General features: G+C 42.9%; 1 long non-coding RNA gene across 1 annotated transcript in view; it reads left to right on the forward strand.

The window, feature by feature from the left end:
• Nucleotides 1-17815, forward strand: part of LOC129507499 (uncharacterized) — a 40419-nt gene extending 22604 nt beyond the window's left edge. Inside the window, exons 4-8 of the long non-coding RNA XR_008664018.1 lie at nt 5401-5569; nt 14181-14327; nt 14451-14643; nt 15967-16018; nt 17229-17815. This is a non-coding gene — a long non-coding RNA (uncharacterized LOC129507499). The remainder of the gene's footprint in view (nt 1-5400; nt 5570-14180; nt 14328-14450; nt 14644-15966; nt 16019-17228) is intronic.
• The last annotated feature ends 2960 nt before the right edge of the window (nt 17816-20775 follow it).

Raw genomic sequence — 20775 nt, forward strand, 5'->3', positions numbered from 1 at the left:
GCTTCATGACCGTTAAAGCTCAATGATTCCGATTTGTTGTGATTTCTGTTAATATCTTGCCTCTGCCAAGGAAGAAGTGACTCTCAAAGTTCTGCTTCTCTTTTTCCATTCGTTCTCATTAACCTGTATTCTCTGTGTACCTGCAGCCAAACTGTAAAAAGAGCTCAGAACCTATTATCTATGAGTTGGCAGAAATGTGGAGGGGTGCCCAGGAAAAGCGTTCATTCATCGACTCACATAGTGGTTTATTGAGTATCTACTATGTGCCAGCTACGTAATAGTTACGAGGGATGAAAAGATAATTGTAACACAGTCCATGAGCTTACCCCCGAGGAGCCTGGAGTCTAAACATGTGGATATTTCTGAAGAATCACAGACCACGAATTCAGAGTCAGAAAGGAATCTGACTGTATTACTGTCCACTTCATAGAAAGCTGGTCTTGATCTAGTTAGTAAAGCTGAATACAGCTAGCTAGGTGGTAGATAGACATAGATCTAAATCAGCTAAAAACTGATATTATTATCAGTATTACATAGATCTTGATAAATTATAAATTATCCTTTAAAAAATTCCTGTTTCCTTTTTCTCATTGCTAGTGGCATGTGACTTTCTTTTTTCTTGTCAGATGAATTAGTTGATTGGGGAACATTAATTTATCTGAGTCGTAGACAACCACACACACACACACACACACACACACACACACACATAGAAGTTTGGGAATGTCCTCTCATATAAAAAGCACTGGTCCAGCTAGAAAGGCTATCGTTGGGACACCTGGGGAAATTTAAATTTAAATGTGGGCTGGCTGTACATTACGGCATTAACTTTCCTGGTGTGATAACTGTCGTAATTTTATGTGGTAGGTTGTCCTCATTCTCAGGAGGGCTGAGGTTAAGTGTCATGATGTCTGCAAGAAACTCTTAAGTGACTCAGCTGTAAATAGATGAAAAAATGAAGATAAATAGAAATAGCTAGAATTATTCAATTGGAGAGAGAGAGAGAGAAAAAGCAAATATGTACTTGGTAACAATTGGTGCATCTGAGTGAGGACTATGTGGGTGTTATACCATTTTTGGAGCTTTTCTGTAGGTTCAAGAAACCCCATGGCATAGGGTATAGCCTACCAATGGAACTTTGTCCAAGTTCCTGGCACCACTTGGACCTTTCATTATTGTACATATTGTACAATAGCAAAATACTTGGGGGATATCATAGATTCTGGATCCATTGCCTTTCCTTCATTCTAATGTGTTCTGTTGGCTATGATCATTAAAACAACTGATGCCTACTGTTGGGATACCAGTTGTCTGTGATTCATTCTGAATCAAAGTCCTTGTTCATAGCTAAGTGCCATCGATTGATAGGATGCATCTTTTTTTTTTTTTTTAAATATGCCACTATGAAAGAGTCTAAATTTTTTAGATGCCATTAACCCCAACTGCACAGTGATATCACAGATGTGAAAATTTGGAAAAAATTGCATCCAAGATTCAATGAGACTTCACACATCACCAGGATTCTTACAAGGAGGCACCAAGGCAAAGTGTAGGCAAGGAGAGGCTGACCAATGAATGCTACCCGAGTAAGCGTCCGGGAGCCAGTATTCCTGGTGGGCAGTGCCTGGGAGTACCCATCACTGAAATGTAAAGAAACAGAACATGTGCCTAATATGAGTTTAGGCATCTTCATTTGGTCACTCCTCTTCCTGTTGGTGTCCTAAAAGTCAGGCCCTTTGCACATGCCATCTCATTTTATCTTCACTACACCCTTGTATTTATGATTATGCCCTCTTTGGAGACAGAGAAAGCTGAGGGCTAGAGACATTGCATGCCTTGCCCAGGGCCACACAGGAAGGAGGAGGTGGAGCTGTGTCTCTCAAGTAAGCAGACCGCTGTCAAAATCCACACTCTAACTGCTGTTCTGTACACTTTGCTCCAAATGCAAAAATAAATAAATAAATAAATAAATAAATAAATAGGCATGAGGAAAATGGCTGTGGTTATATAAAAATTTAAAAATATGAACACACATAAAGTGACATCTGGAAATCTGGGTCCTCTTGTCAGTGAGGTCTCCCCAGATGGTCTTTTATTAAAAAAGCCCCCCCCCTTTCCTGCTCCCACATGCCCATCCTCCCTTCCTCTGCTTGTTTTCTCTCAATGGCACTTCCCACCATCACCATCCCCCCCTACAGCCTATTTATCTATCCTCCTCCTTGAATCTTAAGTGTGAGAAGGACACTGTCTTTCATTCATTGCTGTGTCTCCAGCACCTACAGCAGTGTCTCTCACATAGCAGGTGCTCAGTACAGCAGGTACTGAATGGGGTCTAGTCCTGTGTTTGTCCCTTGGGAAGCCATTGGTCTGATTCCAAAGCTCTTGGTCTGAACTTTCTTCCAACCAGCCTAGGACCCTCCTCCTCCCCCATCTGTATCAGCCCTTCTGTGCTTCCTTCCTGTAGCTCTTTGCAATGGGACACGGTGCATCTTCACTTACCATTTCAGTCCCTCCCTCCATTGTTACCTGGTCAAAATTAAAGTTCTTGTTCCTCATTTGTCTTCAAAGCAGTGGTCTTCCTGGGATCATGACCTGAGCTAAAGGCAGACACTTAACTGACTGAGCCACCCAGGTGCCCCTAGCGTGTCATTTCTATCAGAATTTAAACCAACTTGAGTTTCTTTCATTTGAAGGGGGGAAAAAAAAGCAACCAAAGACCCTAAGAATAAAGCATCAGCATCACCTTCCAATCAAACTTCAAAATTTACATACATACATATGTGTGTATATATATATGTGTGTGTATAAATATATAAAAATGTAAAATATATTGTGTATTATATAAAATATTATGTACAAATATGTATTATGTTTTTTTGTGTATATGATTTTTCACAAATGTACAAATGTGATCATATCATCATACTGTGCCTGAATATTTCATTTTGCAAAGGGGATGCTAGTTTTGCTAAAAAGAAATGGGGGCATTCAATTGTCTTTCTTATGTCATGCTTTTTGGCCTATAATTTCCGAAGAGGGGACTTTGAGGTTTATCCTTCAGGGAAGGCCTTTTGCCTCTTTAGCAAGACAGTAGGTTTGACGGAGTAACCCAACCTCACTAGTTCCCTGCCCTGACCCGCACCTCCTTCCAGTACACTCACCACACTGCTGCAGAGGGACGCCTCTAAAGGACCAATCTGAGACCTTTCCTAAGCTTTTCAATGAATCATCATTGTCTTCAGGGTGAATCTCAAACATCTTGATGTCTTTTGCAAGATGCAACTTAACTGTGTTCTCCCCACCTCCCACCTCTTGGGGCAGACTGTTATTGTTCTCAACGGTTTATGGCTACTTCCTGGGGGAGAGATTATATTTCCCCTGCCCCACTGGTGGCAAGTGTGGCGACATGTCTTGCTTTGGCCAGTGAAATGTGAGCAGCCATGGCATTTCCAGGCAGAAGTTTAATAGCCAGTGCCTGGCTCACTTCCCCTCCCTCCTGAGACCAATAATGTTCCATATAGAGCTTATTTCTACCATCTACTAGCTCCTGGGGTGAATACAAAATAAGCAGAGCTCCCTCTGATTTTCAATGGCCAGGTAACATTAGGAAGAAGTCAATGCTTGTTATAAACCACTGAGATTTGGGGGTCATTTGTCACTGCGCTATAACCTCTTCTGTCCTGACTGAGGCACATTTGCAACCTTATCTCGTCATTCCCTCTTTGCATCTTAAGCTCGAATCTAATCATGTTTCAAATGTTTTTGAGTCCACCCACTGTAAGAAATATATTTTACGTGGTAACCTGGTACTTGCTTCAAGGATATACATAGATACACACGTAAATTGAACAAAAGCTCTGCGGAAAGATCCTTACTGTGTGCAATTCACTCCGATCTATTTCTATTCTATTCTATTCTATTCTATTCTATTCTATTCTATTCTATTCTATTCCATTTAAGCAAAAAAGCTGGTCAGGCCCACTAAGTTGATTCCATGACTCATGGATGAGTCACAATCCTGTTTGGAGAACATTGCTTGACCCTATTGAAAAACTGCACTTCCGCTTACAGCCCTAAATGTTCTCCAGGGCTCTGTGAGAAAGACACCTATTCTAGGGAAAAAAATCTTCTATTGTAGGGTGGCCTAAGTGGTCCCATAGCAGCTAGTATTTCACTGTTTTATAGTCAGCTCTTTTTTTTTCTTTTTTGTTTTTAATTGTGGTAAACAACAACAACAAAACAACAACCACATAACATAAAATGTATCATCTTAACCATTTCTTTTCTTTTAAGTAGGTTCCACACCTAGCATGGAGCCCAACTCGGAGCCCAACATGTAGCTTGAACTCACAAACATGAATTCAAGCGTTGGATGCTTAACCTACTGAGCCACACAGGCACCCCTAACATCTTAACCATTTTAAAGAGTACAGTTCAGCAGTGTTGAGCATATTCCATTGCTGTCCGGAATGCCTTCCATCTTGCAGATTTGAACTCTGTACCAATTGAACAATAACTCCCTTACCCCACCTTTCCCTAGCCAACTGCCATTCTACTTTCTGTGACTATGAGTTTCACTACTTTAGATACTTCATAACAAGCGAAATTCTAAAGTATTCGCCCTTAAAAAAAAAAAAAGATTTTAAGTAACCTCTACAGCTAACGTGGGGCTCAAACTCATGACCCTGAGATCAAGACTCACATGCTCTACCCACTAAGTTAGCCAGGTGCCCCATTATTCACCCTTTGGTGACTAGTTTAATTCACTCAGTGTAATGTCCTCAAGATTCATCCATGTTGTAGTGTGTGTCAGAATTTCTGTCCTATTTAAAGCTGAATAACATTCCATTGTATATAACATTTCTTATTTCCTCATTTACCCATTGATAGGCATTTGGGTTTCTTTTACCTCATGGTTATTTTGAGCAGTACTGCTGTGAACATAGATGGGTATGCAAAGATCTCAAGAGCCTTTCTTTCTTTCTTTTTAAAAGATTATTTATTTATTTCAGAGAGAGAGAGAAAGAGCATGAGTGGGGAGGAGGGGAGTTTGGGGGAGGGGCTCTGTAGGAGAGGGAGAAGCAGACTCCCTGCTGAGCAAGGAGTCCAACACTGGGCTGGATCCCAGGGCCTGAGCTGAAGGCAGATGCTTAACCAACTGAGCCACTAGGTGCCCAAGAACCTGCTTTCAATTCTTTTGGATACATATCTGGCAGTGGGATTGAGGAATCTTCATACCATTTTCTATAGCAGCTGCGCCATTGTACATTCCCCAAAACAGGGCATAACAGTTCCAATTTCTTCATATCCTCACCAACACTGTTATCTTCTGTGTTTTTGATAGTAGCCATCCTTTTTTTTTTCTTTTAAAATATTTATTTATTTATTTATTTATTTTAGAGAGAGAGCACATACATCAGGGGAAGAGCAGGAGGAGAAGGAGAGGGAGAATCACCAGGAGATGCTGCACTGAGCTCAGAGCCCAACACGGGGACTTGATCCCAGGACCCTGAGATCATAACCTGAGTTGAAATCAAGAGTTAAATGCTCAACTAACTGAGCCACCCAGGTACCCCAGGGTTTTGTTTTTTTAGTATTTATTTATTTGAGTAATATTTAATATTACTTTATAATATATAAAATATTACTTTAATATTTATTTATCTAAGAGAGAAAGTATAGTAGCCATCCTAATTGGTGTGAGGTGATTTTGTTCTTAAGTCATGTGTATTCCCCAAGTGACCTGTACAGTCCTTGGAGACAAGAATGATTATTATCCTCCAGGGCACCTCCAGTCTTAACATGATGTTTGTCATAAGCATGTACACAATAATATGTATATCATGAAAGAAGGTGTTCCCCTCTGGTAGTTTTAAAACATGTCTGCAAATTCTGTCACTCTTTCCTTCAAAAAGATAGTACTGATTACTCTCCTCTTCGATGCTGGCCAGGCTTACTGACTCTCTTCTAACAAATAGGATGGGGTGGAAGTAATGCTGTGGGACTTCTGAGGCTGATCATGAAAAGATTATAGCTTCTGTGCAGCTCTCTTTTGGATCACTAGCTCCAGCGGAAGCCAGCTGCCATGTTGTGAGGACATTCAACAGGCCTATGAAATAGCCATGAAATAGCAACTGAGGCTTCCCAAGAGCAGCCGGGGCCAGCCATCCTACATGTGGTTCCTCAGTCCTCCCATCCCAGTCAAGCCTTCAGATGACTGCAGCTCCAGCCAACATCTGTCTGCAACCCCATGTACAACCCTGAACCAGGACCTCCTGGGTCTCTAACTTCTGACCTAAAGAAACTCCAAGAGCTAACAAATATCTGGTTTAAGCTACTCAGTTTTGGGGATAATTCATTACACAGCTGTCCTCCTACTTTATAGATAATCAAGTTGATGCTTGTAGAAATAAGGTAAGCTGCTCTGGACCACACAGTAAGTGGAGGTCCTGAATCTCAAAACTTCTAGACTCTATGACTTTTAACAACATGCAGTAGTTGACTCTGGATGAAGGTGTGATGGCCCCCACTGTGAGAGTCTCTCTGGAATGGCCCATGCAGCATGCCACAGCGTCATTACTCTGGGCTCACATCTTGGGCTGGCTTGGGTCTTCTCCTCATTACTAACCTCCAAAGAGTAATTTAGAGAAAAGAGTAATTGGAAATTGTATTCAATGAAATAAACCCCAAATAACCAAAAAGCATCTAGATTCTGTCTTTTCTCCTTGGCCCTTCGCTTGCTCTCTGGCTTCTCTGGAGTCATCTTTACCCTGGCCAGTTATTTGACAACAAACCCCTCTTGCTCCTGGCTGGACCATGCCAGTGGTTCTGTAGAACAATTAAGCTTCATTTCAGGTTGAGCTAATTTCATGACAGCTTTCCACACTGGAGGCCATCATCCATACGGGATCAGAGTGCTTGGGCTGCGCGGCTGTGCTTTGGAAGCCATCCCTGGCAAGTGCTCCTCTTGCCTCCATGCCCCCTTCTGTCTCCGCTGAGGTTGGGTCATGGCTTTTGCATCCTTTCCCCATCTCTCCACATTCTCACCTCCGTGCTTTACTCACTGGCTCCTATTTCAGGTTATGTTGTGTTCTTGGGAAGTCCATCTCTTCTCCAAATCTCAGTTTACTTACCTGAGGAATGGCTGTAAGAGTATCTGCCTTGCAAGGTGGTCCTGCAGGTTTAATGACAGGACCCAGGTAAGGCCCCCAGTGTGGCGTCTGGCACAGGGTCTGAGTTGTAATGATGTTCATAAACGAGAGCTTTTATCTAGTGTTTCTCTTTCCATTATCAGCTCTGTTCCCTAATTCTCTCTCAGCCCATTACAGAGATCATACCCTATTTGTCGTGTGGCCTAAGATCGCTTCTTCCTTCTGTGTTTTTTCCTCTGTCACTGGAGCAGCTGCAGCATTTCAGAACTACCATTTGGGATTCAGCTTGTTTTTCTGCTCCCCTCCTGGGCCACGTGGCTCTAAACTAGCCCCTCCCACCTTCTGGTTTGTCTGTCCTCTTGTTTAGCTTTCTACTGCCCTCCCCAAGGTTCATGAAGCCCTCTGCCATCTGCCCTCACCTGGCCCAGCTGTTTTTAGGTCACCTAATCCTTTTACATTATTCCCTTCCCAGGTAACCAACAAATGGCTCTATTCTCCAAGTGACTCCCACAGATGCTTCCTCCGTCTCTAAAAAATACTTGACACTGACGTTTCAATATGACTTTGGCTCCTGCAGATTCTTCTTCCAAACTCCTAATCCTACTCTCCTCTTGGGGGGAAGGGGATATCCCTCACCAGCTCATAGAGGGGCACACCCTCCTGAAGACACGCGGACTGCAGTCCTGTGCAATGATAGAATTTTCAACGTTTAATCTAAGTTTTGGATTATAGAAGTAAGAAGCCCTTAGAAGTCCCCAGGGGCAGCCTGAAGGACACATCTGACCCATTCTGAATTTTATCGCTGATTTGCAAATTACTTGGGGACACGTTCCTTTCTATCCAGTTGATTAGAAGAACTCCTCCATGACCTGCTAACATTTCAGACTGACTTCACGAATATATATATATATATATATATATAATATATATATTTTATATATATATATAATCACAAAATATGTAATTACTCTCTCATCTCCCCCACGCCATTCCCCTGCATTCCAGTCAAGAGTCTTTCAAGCAAACACAGTAGTCCCAGTAGGAAATAGGGAAATGAAAGAAGCTGACTTTCTCTTTTGCTTTTTTGGCAGGAGTTTGCTCTGAAGGCTCCAATAACCCAATGGCCATATGTTGTATTGCCATTTTGAGGTGACCAGAGTGGATTAGTGGGGATAGGAACCCAGGATAGGGATGCTAGGTTGTCATTGTCTCGAAAAGGCAGTTAAAAGGGGCCAGACCTCCTTCATGACCTGCATCTGCCCTTAACTAGGCTTTGTGATACTGAGTGAGCTACTGAACTGGATCAAGTCTTAGACCTTTCCTCCAAGAGGATGTTAATGAAACTCCCTCCCTTGGACTGTTGAGTTGTAATGATGTCACACACAAGGAGCTTCTGGGACTGGGCGTGGAGGGGGTGCTGAAGGGAGGCAGGACTGTGGTGGGCGTGAGGGTCGGTCAACTCTGATTTCTGTAGAGTTGCTTGGACTTTTCTGATCATGGATGAACTGTGCCTGACCAGTCTTGAACTGTGATAAACAGCAAATTTCAGGCAAGGTTATAAGATTCTGCCGGGCAAAGCCGAACAAAGCTCACTTACAGCCTTTTTTTTTTTTTTTTTTTTTTTACAGCCTCTGACTCTTAATGGCTCCTGCAGTTGACAGTCCTTCTCCCAGAAGCCAAAGTGAACTTGTTATCCTGCAGTTTACTTTGCATTTAAATAGCACTTTGCATTTCCAAGGTGCTCAATGGTCATTAATTCATCCTCCCTCTGCTGGGTCCTACTCTCTTCCTTCCTTCCTTCCTTCCTTCCTTCCTTCCTTCCTTCCTTCATTTATTTATTTATTTATTTATTTCCTGCCAAGTGGGGAGCTGGCTGAAACTTGGAGATTTGCCCAAGGTCACACAGACCTGTTCTGGGAGGTGTGAGCCTGTTCTTTTTCACATCCTGGTTCTATGCTAAGTTCACTGTAGCGTGTTACTTCTCACTGCTCAGGGGTCATCAGGTGAGATCAAAGAGCTTTTGGGTCTTTGGGAAAGGATTCCCAAAGTTAGTGTTGCTAGAACTTCTTTTCCTTCATTTTGGGAAGTTTGGGGGCAAATGTTCAGGTAGTGGCCCTCAGACCTTAGGATACTGAGCTGCCATATTGAGTCTGAGGGGAATTATCCCAGTTAATTCAGATCCTCTGCTTAATGTCACTTTGAGTCAATCTGGCCATGGTTCAGAGATTGACCCAGGCATTTGGGTGATATAGCCGGAATCCATTTTCCCCTTCTCTCATAGACAGAATCCATTTTATAAGAAACACACAGGGATCCCTGGGTGGCGCAGCGGTTTGGCGCTTGCCTTTGGCACAGGGCGCGATACTGGAGACCCGGGATCGAATCCCACGTCGGGCTCCCGGTGCATGGAACCTGCTTCTCCCTCTCCTTATGTCTCTACCTCTCTCTATCTCTCTGTGACTATCATAAATAAATAAAAATTAAAAAAAAAACACACAGAAATCATCCACTCATCGCTCTCCAAATGCCTGTCATTCTACCACCCATTCTCCCTTTTCTTCCTTCCAGGTCTGTGGCTCTGCTGTCTCCCATTTCTCAGAACTGTGCACAAATCTGCACTCCTCCATCCTTTTCCCCTACCCAGCTTCTACCACCCTTGCCCACCCTCACCTCCCACCACCATCAAGGGATTCTTCTCTACTTAAGACAAAATTCAGTGTTCATGTCACAGTCAAGTTATTTGCCAAGAGCAGTCCAGAGGTTTGTTTGTAGATTCACCCATATACCACTGCTACCAAAAGCAGTTTATCTCTCTGCAGGTTCTGCTATTCAGTTTTCTTGAGTTGTTTTTCCTTTTGTACCATTTACTTCTCTTGCTTGTTCTGTTTTGTCTCTCCTACCCCCAAAAAGCATAGTTTAGAGACTCACTACTTCCATTTTAAGAGTAAATCTTTATTTTTTTTTAAGATTTTATTTATTTATTCATGAGACACCCAAAGAGAGGCAGAGACATAGGCAGAGGGAAAAGTAGGCTCCCTGTGAGGAACCTGATATGGGACTCAATCCGAGGACCCTGGGATCATGACCTGTCATGATCCCAAGACAGACGCTAGCTTGACCAATGAGCCACCCAGGTGCCCAATAACGAGTTTTTAATGAGTATTACATTTTAGTTCCTATGACAATCTCCTGGGAAGGAGGGAAGGAATCTAAGCCAGTCTTACCCTTCAGGCCAACCTATCAGCATAAATATCTAAAATGCCTCAAAGAAAGGCTCTGGTCCCTCCTTAAATCTAGAATTGTATCTTAACCTTACCTTTGTCCCCATGGTGACTTACTAAAGTGCCATGTTTATTTTTCCACTGATGTTTCTATCTTCTGGAGATTATCCAGCTACGGTTAGGAGAGCTGAATCTCACTGAGAACATCAAGGTCTTTGAATTGTTGTTTGGGTCTTTATTTTTCCTTTCTGAAGGGCAGTTTCCTTTAAGCTACTCAAGAGCAAACACCAAGGACAAAGGTAGGCGGCCAGAGAATGACAGGTGAATGGTTGGGTGGCAAGATAAGCTGGAGAGATAAGTTCAAGTCTTACTTTTTGCAGAAGTGCAGAGACATGGTCACATCTACCCTGAGAGGGGATTAAATATGAGGTGACTTCCTCTAAAATATCCAGCATTTCTATGAGATTTAAAAAGATTTGAGAATGTAAAATTTTGGCTTACAAATATGTAAGTTCCCAGAGCTATGTTTAAAGAAAACTTTCACGTAGACAAAATGAACTCAAGAACACAGAGCAGACATCCAAATGAACAATTCATAAGCTGATAAACATTTGTCAAGCAGCTACTATGGGTCCAGCATGGGGCAAGGAGATGAATAGGACAGACTTCCTGCTCTCAATTTCTCAAGTAAGGGATTATAGAATGAGATGAAAATCACTATAGAAATATGGATAAAGCACAGGGTAGCTCTCCAGAAAGGGAGGACGGTGTAGTTTAAGTTCCTAGGGGGTTGGTAATTCTGAACTAGGTCTTGAAGGATAAATAGGAGGTCATGAGTCAGGCAATGTAAGATATTTATAGGAACAGAATTTTGTGTGGTGTTTAGGAGACCATAGGACTGGGCTGTACAATGGGAAGGGGGTGCTAAGAGCAGAGCCACACTAAGAATTTGGGGCTTGATTCTTTTAGGTGAAGGAGAATTAATGAAGCATTTAAAGTGATATGATCATGATTGCTTTGCTTTAGTTTATAAAGCACCTTTATAGCAATGTCAGCAATAGAACTAACTCATAGTTTTTGTTTAGTAGCTCCTCATTCTGCTTTGTGTGATGATTCTGTTGTTATTAGCATATTTGAGTTGCTCTGTATACATGCATGCTTATAATACCTTCATTATTCATGGGCTGATTAAGGGCTTTGGGAGTTGCCTCAACTTTGCTGGGGTGTTTGGCTAATTCTTAGAATCGTATAAAGGTGAAGTAAATTACAGAATTTAATAGGTGTTTAAGCTGTACGCTAGGTAATAAAGGAGGGAGAGAAGGGAACTCTTATTTATTGTATTACTAATAAGTACGTTTGGAGGCAACTCTGAGTATGCTGTACAACCAAGAGGGTGGCTCATTCATTTTGGTGGATCTCTGAGATTAGAAATTGTACCACTGCGCTCTCAGTAGCGTGCATAAGGAGCTGGGTGCTGCTGAGAAGATATTTTCTTTCAAAAAAAATTTCATTTAAGTTTATTGCAGATCTCATAATCGAGATGGTAAAACATTACCTGGGGTGTATTGCAAAGGCGCAGAATCAGAGGAATAGCATCACAAAGCCATCAATTGAAGAATACGTATATAAAAGGCTAAAGATCATGAAGCAATTCTAAACCATAGATAGAATGCTGGAATGCACACGAAAAATGGACGAATGGCTTAGATAAATTTCCTAGATTTTTCTTTGGTCAGATGCCAGGCAGTGGTACCTTTTAAATAAAAATGAAAAGAATAAAACCTGGGAAATGCTATTACTATTTTGAAATGACTCAAAATCCCTCTCCTTTTCCTTGTCAAATAATAATAAGGCAAATTGCTCCTAAATTAGAGGAGTAGACACACAAATAAAATAAAATCACACTGATGTGTGCTAAGTGCAATGACACCAAATGTATATGGGTTATTAAGAAAGCACATAGTAGGGGTTTCTCACCTACACCAGGGAGGGTTTTGTGAAGGCATTAGTGAGGAGGTTTTTGAACCATGAGAGGTTGCTGCAGTTTTCAGGCAAAGTATGAAGAGGACAGTAGAAAGAGGTAATGAGAAAGAAGACCCCTCCCCTTTTTCTTTGAAATTTATTTATTTATTTGAGAGAGAGAGAGAGAGAGAGAGAGAGAGAGAGAGAATATGAGTGCACTTGTGCACATAGGGGAGAGGGGCAGAGAGAGAGGGAGAGAGAGTCTTAGGAAGACTGAGGTGAGTATATAGTCCAACACAGGGCTCAATTCCACAACCCTGAGATCAGGACCTGAGCCAAAACCAAGAGTTGGACCCTCAACTAACAGTGTTACCCAGCACCCAAAAAGAAACCTTCTTGAAGCCAGCTGTTCTGTATCTATGATCTGGGGCAAATTACCTCATCATTCGGAGCTCTGATAAGCTCATCTGTAAAATGGGTATGAGAATACCTAGCTCATTGGAGGGTTATGAGAATTAACTACATTATTGAGGTGATATTGTTAGGAGTCATGGGTGTGGGCTCTGGAGTCAGATGATGTATTGGATGAAATAGTGTCCCTCCAAAATTCATGTCTTCTCAGAACCTCAGAATGTGTCTTTCTTTGGAAAAAAGATCTTTGCAGATGCAATTAGTTAAGTTAAAATGGGGCCCTACTCAATGACAATAATGATATTAATAATTGGAAAATAGTAAGTGTTGACCAGGATGTGGAGAAACTGGAACCTTGGTGTCTATTGCTGATGGGAATGTAAAATGGTGTAGCTGCTATGGAAAATAGTGTGGCGGTTCTTCAAGAAGTTATACAGAGGGATCCCTGGGTGGCCCAGCGGTTTGGCGCCTGCCTTTGGCCCAGGGCGCGATCCTGGAGACCCGGGATCGAATCCCACGTCGGGCGCCTGGTGCATGGAGCCTGCTTCTCCCTCTGCCTGTGTCTCTGCCTCTCTCTCTGTGTGTGACTATCATAAATAAATAAAATTAAAAAAAAAAAGAAGTTACACAGAGAATCATCATATGATCCAGCAATTTGACTCTTAGGTATATACCCAAAAGAATTGAAGAGACTGAGACTGATACTTGTACCACAATGTTTATAACAGAATTGTTTGCAGTAGCCCAAAGGTGGAAACCACCCAACTGTCCATCAACAGATGAATGAATAAACAAAATATCTATGTCCAACAACGGAATGCCATCTGCAATCAAAAATCCTGAAGTTCTGATTCATGCTAAAACATGGATGAACCTTGGAAACATTATGCTACATGAAATAAAGCAGGGGGGGCCTGGGTGGCTCAGTGGGTTAAGCATCTGCCTTTGCCTCAGGTCATGATCTCAGGTCCTGGGATTGAATCCTGCATGGGGTTCCCTGCTCAGAGGGGAATCTGCTTCTCTCTCTACCTCTGCCGCCCTCCCCCAACTCATTCTCTCTCTCTCTCTCATAAATAAATAAAATCTTAAAAAAAGAAATAAACCAGATACAAAGGGAGAAGTATTGGGTGATTCCAGTTATATGTGGTACCTAGCATAGGCAAATTCATAGAGCCAGTAGAATAGAGGCTACCTGGGGCTGCGGGAGAGGAGAAAGAGGAGTTATTGCTTAATGTGTTTCTGTTTGGTGCGACTTAAGGGCTTTGGAAATCATGGTGATGACTGTACAACATTTTAAGTGTAATTAAGGCCAATGGACTGTAAGCTTAAGAATGGTCAAAATGGCAAGTTTTGTTTTGTTTTCTCACAATAAAAAAAAAATGAGGCTATACTGGATTAGGGTGAGCTCTAAATCCAATCGCTGTTGTCCTTCTAGAAAGAGACAGACACATAGGGAGGAGAATGCCATGCGAAGTCGGAGACCAGATTGGAAGGACTGTGAGCAGCCACCGGAAGCTGGGCGAGGCATGGGACAGATTCTCCTCAGGCTTCCACAAGGAACCTGCCAACGTCTTGATTTCGGGTAAATCCTAGCTCTGCCACCCTTATTTGTGTGAACATGAATAACTTAGAACTTCCCTGAGCACCGGTTTCCTCATCTTTCTTTTTCTTTTTTTTTTTTTTAATTTTTATTTATTTACAATAGTCACAGAGAGACAGAGAGAGAGGGAGAGGCAGAGACACAGGCAGAGGGAGAAGCAGGCTCCATGCACCGGGAGCCCGACGTGGGATTCGATCCTGGGTCTCCAGGATCGCGCCCTGGGCCAAAGGCAGGCGCTAAACCGCTGCGCCACCCAGGGATCCCGGTTTCCTCATCTTTCAAGTGGAGATCATAGCAGGTACCTTCCTGGGTTAGTAGGAAGGTCAAATGAGATGCGACCTTGAACTCTCAACATAGTGGCCGGTGTGAAGTGATCGCTCAATACATGTGTGTTAGGACTGGCAATCATGATGACAATTAGCAACACAGAGAAGCGGGGACTGACTCTGAGGAGAGGCTGGCTTGGCAGCCCGGATGCCAACAGGATTTGTTTGAAAATCAAAAGGATTTACTTCAAAGAAAATTTACTTTCTCATTCTCATCACAGAAGGGATGTGGGGGAAATGTGTTGAGTTGGCGTCATTGAAATGGATATGAAAGTTGAATGATTCGTTCTTCAGGCTCCATGAGGCTTAGGAAAGTTGACAAGTGCATCGTCTTACTGCTAACCATCTTCCTCTCTGGCTGATACACCTCCCCATGCACCCACGCGTGCTGTCACAGTTAGAAGGGAGCTGTGTTCTCACATGGCAAGTGTGCTTTTGCTGCCGGGTGGGCACGAGGCGGGGGGCGGGGGGCGACTGTGCAGGTGGGAGTAGACTGCTCAGGAGCACTGTGAAAATGAGGAGGCTGCCTCCAAGACCAGCAAAGCCAGGACTGCTCTAAAACAACAGAGGAAGTGTATTCGATTGCATTTGGGAATGTAAATGGGAAAAAAAAAATCTATTTTTTTTTGTTTTTTGTTTTGTTTTCAAGTAATTTTTTTGTTGTTATTTTTAAAGAGATTTTATTTATTTGAGAGAGAGAGAAAGACAGAGGGAGTGGAAGAGAGAGCACAAGCAGGGTGAGTGGCAGACAGAGGGAGAAGCAGGCTCTCCACTGAGCAGGGAACTTGATGCGAGGGGGTTTGATCTCAGGACCCTGGGATTGTGACTGAGCCACCCAGGAACCCCTATTTTTTTCTTTTGATTTAAAATCAATTAATTAAGGGGCAGCCCTGGTGGCACAGCGGTTTAGCACCGCCTGCAGCCCAGGGCATGATCCTGGAGACCCAGGATGGAGTCCCACATCAGGCTCCCTGCATGGTGCCTGCTTCTCCCTCTGCCTGTGTCTCTGCCTCTCTCTCTCTAGCTGGGTCTCTATGAATAAATAAAGAAAATCTTTAAAAAAAATAAAAATAAAACCAATTAATTAATATACAGTGTGTTATTAGTTTCAGAGGTAGAGCTCAGTGATTCATCAGTGGCATAGAACACCCAGTGCTCATTCCATCATGTGCCCTTTTTAATGCCCATCACCCAGTTACCACATCCCTCCATACCCCTCCCCTCCAGCAACCCTCAGTTTGTTTCCTGGAGTTAAGAGTCTCTAATGGTTTGTCTCCCAAAATTCCATTTTTCAGAAAGCAGTCTAACCAATACCCTTGATTTACTATGATGGAGCTGAATCCATAGGTGAGTGGGAAGCTTTGGGAATGGTTTGGGTGGGATTGAAAAGCTGTCGTCGTCTGTTGCCTCCTGGGGGATGAGCTGTGATCTCCACCAACACATTCATTGTCTCCAGCAGCATGAACACGCCCACTCTCACTGGTGCTGTGTTGGATTGGTTAGGTGTATGTGCTCCCTAGCACTGGCAACAATTCAGATGTGAATCCGTAGGTCTGTCCAGGCCCAGCTTAGATCCTAGATGCTTCAGGGTCTCTTTCACTATTGGGCTCTATGATTTATAAGGGGTTTCAATATGGGTCATCCAACATGGTCCTCAAAGCAGCCTTGGAGATATGATTGGCCTGGCCTGTCATCTGCACAGTGAGCAGGGACTCTGGCTTGCCAGGTGCAAAGTGCTGGTAGTTTCTGGTGTGTCCCGCAATGGGGCAGGCTCCCCACCTCTGGAGTTCTGGAGGGCAGAGACAGCTATAAACCCTCTCCTGAAGGAGGCTGGAGGGATGGAGCCACAAAATACATACCCCTGGAGGTGAGTGGTGGAGCCTGGGGTCTGGGCCTCAGGCAGGCAAAGGTTCTGAGAGCACACGGGTGTGGGGGTATGGGGGATGGGAGCGAGGGAGAGGGCAGGACGCTGGTGTTGGTGCTCGGGGTTTCTATCTTCCCCCAGCCCGTATCTGCAGGGGTAGGTTGCGTCCACCATGGATGGCTCCCAGTGCCCAAGTCTACGCCCACCAAGCCCTGGTGTTTTGGTGACTCATCAAGTTACACTCACCCGGCATCCCAGGTGATGTGGTCCCCCACGTTGGTCCATTGCCATCTCCAGGACTTTTCCAGACTTGGTTCCCTACCACATCAGTTAGCCTGTTATTGGATACTGTGTGGGGCATGGCTTGCTGACTGTTCCACGGACACCACACCTTACATGCCTGTGTTGTGTTCTTTGTCCTCTTTTTGCTCTTGGGATAAAACACCAACTCTTAACCTGCTCACCAGGCCCCACCTCTGGTGCCCCACATTCCCCCACCACCTTCCCCTCTGGCCACCATGGCCTGTCTTGTTGTGGTCTTCCTCACTCATCTTTTCACCTCTCAGTTTAGAAGTTTCTTGTTCAGAGAAGCTTCTCTGCATCCCTGAGTGAGGATGTCTGCCTTTTGCTTTGTAAGAAATGGAGGTAAAATAGATATAGCACACAATTTACCAGTTTGACTTTTTTTTTTAGGATTTATTTATTCATGAGAGTCACAGAGACATAGGCAGAAGGAGAAAGAAGCAGACCTTCTGTGGGAAGCCTGATGTGGAACCCGATCCCAGGACCTCGGGATCACGCTCTGAGCCGAAGACAGAACTCAACCACTGAGCCACCCAAGTGTCCCCCATTTTGACTGTTTTTAAATGCACAATCAGTGGTGTTAAGTTGTATAACCTATCCACAGAGCCCTTCTTGTTTTATGAAACTGAAACTATGTATCTATTAAATAATAACTCCCCGGCCCTTCCTCCCCTTGGCCCCTGGCACCCACGATTGTATATTCTCTCAGAATTTGACTACTCTCAAAGATATCCTGTAGGTGGGATCAAACAGTATTTGTCTTTTTGTGCCTGGCCTATCTCAGTTAACTTCAAGTACTTGAGGCTCACACATGTTGTAGCCTGGGTCAGAATTTCCTTTCTTTTTAACGCTGAATACTATTCCACTGTATGGATAGACCACATTTTGCTTATCCATTCATCTTTTGATAGACATGTGGGTTGCTTCTACCTTTTGGTTGTGAATAATGTTGCTCTGAACATGGGTGTGCAAATATCTGTCCAAGATTCTGCTTTCAATAATTAAACATTTTTTAAAAAGATTTATTTATTTATTTTAAAGAGAGAAAGAGAGAGATCACATGAGTGAGGGGAAGGGCAGAGGGAGAGAGAATCTCCAGCTGACTTCCTGCTGTGCATGGAGCCCAAAGTGGGGCTCCATCTCACAACCCTGAGATCACAACCTGAACTGACATCAAGAGTTGGACACTTAACTGAGCCATCCAGGAGTCCCTCCTGCCTTCAATTCTTTTAGGTATACCCAGAGTGGGATTGCTAAACCATATGGTAACTTGGTTTAATTTTTGAGGAATGTCCTTACTGCTTTCCACAGAGACTGCACCATTTTGCATTCCCACCAACAGATCATAAGAGTCCAATGTTTCCACCATAGGGTGTCTGTTGTTTCCTTCTAAAATTTCTGCATAGAAGGTCTCCGGTTGCAGTTAAGTCTCTGGCAGGCACAGCTAGCTTTCTACGAAGGAATGCACCCTCAGTCAAGGAGAACCACCAAAGTGCAAAGCCAACCAACTTTCTCATCAGGGCCTCACATTTAGGTGTCCCTAACATTTGCAGGGCACTGGGCAAGAGTATACATGGAGGGTCTGGGACTATGTACTTACATATTTAAAAGTTATAGACCATAACTAACAATCTGCTAAATAATATTTTTTTAATCTTTGACCTTGTCAAATATATTGTCATTAACAATCAAATTTATAAAGCTGTGGTTTTCCTATGACTAAAAGTTGGCAATATATCAAAGCCAACTGAATTTAATTATGATTGCTCATGTCAGTTCTACTGATGGGCTGGGAGGTGTTTGGATCAGTGATGACACAAAGATGCACATGATTCATAAACATTATGTGTTGATTCTCCAACACTTACTTTTTCTTATCTTTGTTTCAGCAAGATCACTTATTCTGTTATATTCATGATTTTCACATAATTTGTGGTTTGTGGATGGTGATACTATTTTAACATTTCGAATGTATTTTCATCACATTAGCATTCATAATGCTAAAAATTCAAAAATTAAAATTATTTCTCCAACTTCCTGTAAGTTTTCTCCCTAAAATTCAAAATTATTAAAAGCAAAAGGCAAACATACAAATTATATTTAAAGTACCCAGAGGTTTTTACATATCAAAATAATGATTGAAGTTATTATCAAATTTAAAAAACAAATTGTTTGCAACATTGGAGATTCTTTTGTTCAACGTCTAGTTACTTCTTAGTGTTATATAAAAGTAAAACGATTTGCACTTCTAGTGTTCTCTGTCCATCCGGTTGTTAATGTTGAGAATCACTTATCACTGAGCCTGTATCAGGGTCCTTATATTCCTACAAACACACTTTTGTATATTTAAGGGTAATATGACTTGTTTAGTATTATAAAATATTCCTCGGCTGTCATGTGTAACAGTTGGAAAGCCCATGCTAATTTGTGAGTAACTTTGGAGCCACCGGTTAGAACACAAAGAGAAGATACTTCGTTATGCAAGAATGTATGGCAGTTATGCAGTTTGAGAGGAAGTTTTTGACAAGCTAATGGATTTATCTAAAGCTTCTTCCTCTCAAGTTCTCCCAGCACTTTGAAGCAAGGTCTGTTCATGTTGGCTGATCGTGTTGGAACACAGTTGCCTTTGAGGGAGTAAGGCAGGAGAGTGGAGAGGCGCTTCCCCAGGGCTTGGGTGGAGTTGGGAGGGAGGGTGTCTGGGGTTGGGGCAGGGACTCCAGCTGGGGTCTCCAGCCCACAGCCTGAGGCTGCTTCTGATAGGGGCTCATAACACCAATTACTTTTCTAATGAGCATAGTGAATGTTGGAAATGGGGTTCTATTACTGAAATCACCGCTTGTTGATTAGCTTGATGAATGCTAGGAAGGGCATCCTGAAAGAATTGTAGACACTCCGTGTTCTGCTTGGAGCATCTCAGAGGCTCCCTGACTTGCAGGAACAGGATGTGAGAGTGCGATGAGACCTCTAGCCTGTATCCATGGGAATGGCTCCCAGGGCTTTATTCCTCACGGTCCTGTGCTCAGCTGAGGGTCTGGAAGACTTCTGGTTGCTGCTTGATGCCAGCGACCAGGTGGCAGGTTGTGAAATGCTTATTCATCTGAAAGAACAGAGAGCAGGGACCCTTGGGCATACAGAAAAATTTCTAGAAAATGGGTTGTGCTTGCTTGCTAATAAAAGTTTCTGAAATGTCAGTATGGGTAGTAGAATTTGATCTGTGACTGGCCTTCCCTATAATTTGGTAGTGAGGTTATAGGAGCACTGCTAACCCTCACACAATTCAAAACCTGCATTCTGCTTGACCTTATCTGTTTTGGTCAGTTTAAAAAAAATTATTTTATTTTTTAAAGATTTTGTTTTTTTACTCATGAGAGCACATGGAGAGAGGCAGAGACATAGGAAGAAGGAGAAGCAGCTCCCCCACCCCCAAGGGAGCCCGATGCATGACTTGATCCCAGGACCCTGGGATCATGACCTGAGCCGGAGGCAGGTGCTCAATCACTGAGCCACCCAGGTGTCCCTGTTTTGGTCAGTTTTACATGCTCAACTAGGGTGGGTCACTCTAGACTTTTCCTTTTTAATATTAGACATTGTGAATGAGATGTGTATGTGTTCCTTATGGCAGATTTTATATATGATGACTAATGACCATCTTTTACAACTGCTTTGGGGTTTAAAAGAGTAACATTTGATTTATTAGAGTTTTAAAGAAAAAACTTCGGAGGGGGTTCCTGGCTGGCTCAGTCGGTAGAGCATGTGATTCTTGATCTCGGGGTCATGAGTTCAAGCCCTGAGTGTGAAGCCTATTTAAAATTAAAAAAAAAATCTTACATATCTTACTCTTTTAGTTAAAACTCCAGCAGATTTTTACACCCACGAGAGGCTTTTTGTAAATTAGTTAATTATATTCCTCAGACACTTTTAGCTGTATTTACAAATT

Source organism: Nyctereutes procyonoides, unplaced genomic scaffold (genome assembly GCF_905146905.1).
Source record: "Nyctereutes procyonoides isolate TBG_1078 unplaced genomic scaffold, NYPRO_anot_genome, whole genome shotgun sequence".
NCBI lineage: Eukaryota > Metazoa > Chordata > Mammalia > Carnivora > Canidae > Nyctereutes > Nyctereutes procyonoides.